General features: G+C 42.1%; 1 protein-coding gene across 4 annotated transcripts in view; it reads right to left on the bottom strand.

The window, feature by feature from the left end:
- TTLL4 (tubulin tyrosine ligase like 4) overlaps positions 1-4,664 on the bottom strand; it is a 44,377-nt gene that overhangs the window by 25,151 nt on the left and 14,562 nt on the right. Inside the window, exon 2 of one of the 4 annotated variants that reach the window (XM_037740848.1) lies at positions 4,020-4,108. The exons of the other annotated variants lie outside the window; for them this stretch is intronic. The gene's annotated coding sequence lies outside the window, so the exon portion shown is untranslated. The remainder of the gene's footprint in view (positions 1-4,019; positions 4,109-4,664) is intronic. 4 annotated transcript variants of the gene reach the window in all.

Below are 4,664 nucleotides of genomic sequence, written 5' to 3'. Positions count from 1 at the left end.
GCCACCACGCCCAGCTGATTTTTTGTATTTTTAGTAGAGACAGGGTTTCACCATGTTGACCAGGATGGTCTCGATCTCTTGACCTCGTGATCCACCCGCCTCGACAAATCTAAACTTATAAAGAGTCATTGCTCACTATGTAAATTACAAAGGATTAACTACATATTTATACTACTTAAAGATAGCTCAATGCATTCATACTTACTCTCTGTTACTAAGTCCAAAGGATCCACCATCAGCTGACCCTCCAATCAGCAGCTTGTAAGGAACTTACTTTAGGGGCCAACAAATTGACCTCACCTGAAAAATAATATTTTGAATAATCTAACATTTTATGGAGCAATGATCTAATGTGTTTCTTGTTCCTACACATGATCCCTAGGGAACAGGAGGGCTTAAGGGGCAAACAGGGTATAAACACGAAGCTATAGCCTGCAGAGTTCAAGTTTAGAAGAAAACAAGCCTATTTCAGCTAAGTTTCTCAATCTATGTCCTCCTCACAGTCAGGCTGCATCGGCAGCTACTGCCTCGTGGTGACTCATGACCATCAGAGCACTGATCAGTAGTGAATCACATGCAACTCTGAAACCACACAGCCGGAATGTTCAGGGAAAGACAGGAGAGAGGAAGTATCATACCCCCATTGAGTAGTTGTGGGAGATCAAGTTTAAAAATTCACATAAAGCATATAAAAGCACAGCAGCCCCCAGAAAACATTTGCAGCATGGTCGTTATAACTCTCATTCCTACTGGCACCAAATGATCTATTTCCACTCTGCCCCTTCATAAGCTATGATGAAGGCAGAAAAATAAAAGGAATAGGCAACAATTACTCCCTCCACTACAAAACTTCAGCTAAACAAGCAATGTTCTTTTGTAAAAGCTAACAGTCTTGTTATGTGGGAGCTTTTGTGAAATTTCTTTTTTTTTTTTTTGAGACAGAGTCTCACTCTGTCACCCAGGCTGGAGTGCAGTGGCATGATCCTCAGCCTTCTGCACTCAGGTGATTCTCCTGCCTCAGCCTCTTGAGTAGCTGGGATTATAGGCACCTGCCACCATGCCTGGACAATGTTTATATTTTTAGTAGAGACAGGGTTTCACTATGTTGGCTAGGCTGGTCTCCAACTCCTGACCGCAAGGTCTCCCTCTGTCGCCAAGGCTGGAATGCAATGGTACAATCATAACTCAGTGCAGCCCAGAACTCTTGGGCTCAAATGATTCTCCCACTTCAGCCTCCTGAGTAGCTAGGACTATAGGTATACACCACCATGCCTAGCTAATTTTTTACTTTATTTTATTTTTATAGCAACAGAGTTCCACTATGTTGCCCAGGCTGGTCTCAAACTGTTCACCTAAACTGATCCTCCTGCCGTGGCCTCCCAAAGCTCTGGGATTATAAACATGAGCCACCACATCCAGCAGAAACTATTTTAAATGCCATCTGTTAGTAGAAGCAGCCAGAGCTCCTTGAAAAATGGCTGATTCCAGGATTGGGGCAGGGAGAGCAGCAGATGGGCCTGGAATATTTTGTGCTGCCAAAAAGTAAGAAAGTGGTCAAAATTTGATAGAGACTGTCAAAAGGCCATAAATACAGCTAACATCATACTTAATAGTGAATCATGAGCTACTTTTCCTCTAAGATTGGGAACAAGACAAGGATGTCTACTCTCTCCTTTTTATTTTATTTATTTTATTTTATTTTATTTTTGAGATGGAGTCTTGCTCTGTCACCCAGGCTGGAGTGGAGTGGCATGATCTTGGCTCACTGCAACCTCCATCTTCCGGGTTCAAGCAATTCTTCTGCCTCAGCCTCCCAAATAGCTGGGACTACAGGCACGCACCACCAAGCCCGGCTAATTTTTTTGTATTTTTAATAGAGATGGGCTTTCTTCATGTTGGTCAGGCTGGTCTCGAACTCCCAACCTCAGGTGATCTGCCCACCTCAGCCCCCCAAAGTGCTGGGATTACAGGCGTGAGTCACCAGCGTCTGGTTTAATTACGGGCGTGAGCCACTGCGCCCGCCTCCATTTCTATTAGAGCCTATACTAGAAATTCTAAGCAGTATGACACAGCAAGAAAAGGAAATCAAAGATATAAAGATTGGAAAGGAAGAGGTAAAACTGTCATTTTTTATAGGACATATGATCTCGTACATAGAAAATCCCAGCTGGGCACGTTGGCTCACATCTGTAATCCTAATATTTTGGGAAGCTTAAATAGAAAGACCACTTGAGACCATGAATTTGAGAACAGCCTGAGCAATACAGGGAGTCATGATCTCTACAAAAAATTTTTAAAATTAGCACAAGCCCGTAGCCCCAGCTACTTAGGAGGCTGAAGTGAGAGGATCACTTGAGCCTGGGAGATTGAGGCTGCAATGAGCCATGATTGCACCACTGCACTCCAGCCTGGGTGACAGAACGAGACCCTGTCTTTAAAAAAAAAAAAGAAAGATGAAAAAGAAAGAGAAAAGAAAATCCTAAAATACATATCAAATTAAAAATCCTAATAGAACAAATAAGCAAGTTTAGTAAGATCACAGAATACACAATAAATATATGAAAGTCAGTTGTATTCCTACATATTAGCAACAAACATGTAAAAATGAAATATACAATTCCATTCACAATAGCATCAAAAATAAAAAAATATCTAGGAATAGAGACTTCTGGTTCCAAAATGGCAGTGTAGAAGCAAGCTGAGGTCACTCGCCTCACAGAAAACCAAATACAAACACACAGCACCAAGATTATCACCAGCAAAATGCCAGAACTCAAATATGAAAAGGAGACAGTTCCTAGGACCACAGAGAAGGGAAAAAATTCTGACAAGGCAGTAAGAAGAGTGGACTTCCACATCTACAGCATCCCCTCCCTCAATCTTCCTGGGACCAAGGACACAGAAAATCTGCCCCCAACTCACAATTTCTATACTGGAAAAAGAGATCAAGATACACAACCAGGCGGGGCACAGGGGCTCACACCTGTAATCCCAGCACTTTGGGAGGCTGAGGCAGGAACTCGACACCAGCCTGGCCAACATGGCAAAACCCCGTCTCTACCAAAAATACAAAAAATTAGCTGGGCATGGTGGTAGGCACCCATAACCCCAGCTACTCAGGAGGCTGAGGCATGAGCATCGCTTGAACCTGGGAGGCGGAGGCTGCAGTGAGCCGAGATCACGCCATTGCACTCCATCCTGGGCAACAAGAGCAAAATTCTGTCTCAAAAAATATCCCTGAAGACAACCAGAAACAAAGGGGTTAGGTGGGACTACCATACTTAGCCCTGGACTCTCTGCTCTGTTAACTCAGCCAAAGGAGATACCAAATCAGAGAGGCTGTTCAGCAACACTACTCTCTATAGGAGCTATGTTCCACAGATTGTACCGTATGATGAGTTGTATAATTATTTTATTATATATTACAATGTAATAACAGAAATAAAGTGCACAATAAATTTAATGTGCTTGAATCATCCCGAAACCATCCCCCACCCATCCATCCACCCCAGTCAGTGGAAAAATTTTCTTCCACAAAACTGGTCACTAACACCAAAAAGGATGGGGACCACTGCTTTAAAGCCAAGACAAACCTGGGTCTAAGACACCATCTAGTGTTGAAGAAGAGGTAGTGACCTAGTGAGTTTTTTAAAAAGTCAACAGGTTAAGTTACAAAGAATCTCTAAACAAACATATTCAATAATAAACAAAATAAGCCAGATAGAGAAGAATAGAATAAATAAGTAATCCTTCAATGTAAAGACATATACATATATCCACAAGAAACAGCAGCAGAGAACTATGACAAAGCAAGAAATGGACAAAGCAAGAAAACAGTGACTGACTGACACAGTGACACATGCGCTCTAACGAGGAACTCAAAATAGCAGTTTTATGTAAACTTGGTGATCTCCAAGATAACACAGAAAAGCAATTCAGAAATTTATCAGAGAAATGTAACAAAGAGATTAATAATAATTTTTAAACAAATCTTGGAACTGATAAATAAATTTGCTTACCTGAAAAATTTACTAGAGGCTCTTAACTACACAATAGATCAAGCAGAGGAAAGTATTAGTGAGCTCAATTGAAGACAGTCTATTTGAAACTATAGAGAAGAACAAAGAAAACAGAATGAAAAGCAACAAAAATAACCTATAAGATACAGAAAACTACCTCAAAAGACCAAATCTAACAATTATTAGTATTCAAGAGGGAACTAAACAAGAGGCAGGGGTGGCTTACTAAAAGAAATAACAGGCTGGGCATGGTTCACACTTGTAATCCCAGCACTTTGGGAGGTCAAGGTGGGCAAATCATTTGAGGTCTGGAGCTCAAGACCAGCCTGACCAACATGGTAAAACCCCATCTCTACCAAAAATACGAAAATTAGCCAGGCATAGTGGTGCACGCCTGTGATCCCAGCTACTTGGGAGGCTGAGGCAGGAGAATCACTTGAACCCAGGAGGTGGAGATTGCAGTGAGCCGAGATCGTGCCATTGCACTCCAGACTGGGCAAAAGAGTGAGACTCTGTCATGGGAAAAAAAAAAAAAAAGAAATAACAGAAAAATTGGCCGGGCGCGGTGGCTCACGCCTGTAATCCCAGCACTTTGGGAGGCTGAGGCGGGTGGATCACGAGGTCAAGAGATTGAGACCATCCTGG

This window comes from Cebus imitator, unplaced genomic scaffold (genome assembly GCF_001604975.1).
Source record: "Cebus imitator isolate Cc_AM_T3 unplaced genomic scaffold, Cebus_imitator-1.0 Scaffold91, whole genome shotgun sequence".
Lineage (NCBI taxonomy): Eukaryota > Metazoa > Chordata > Mammalia > Primates > Cebidae > Cebus > Cebus imitator.
This window is presented reverse-complemented; position numbering and strand designations above follow the sequence as displayed.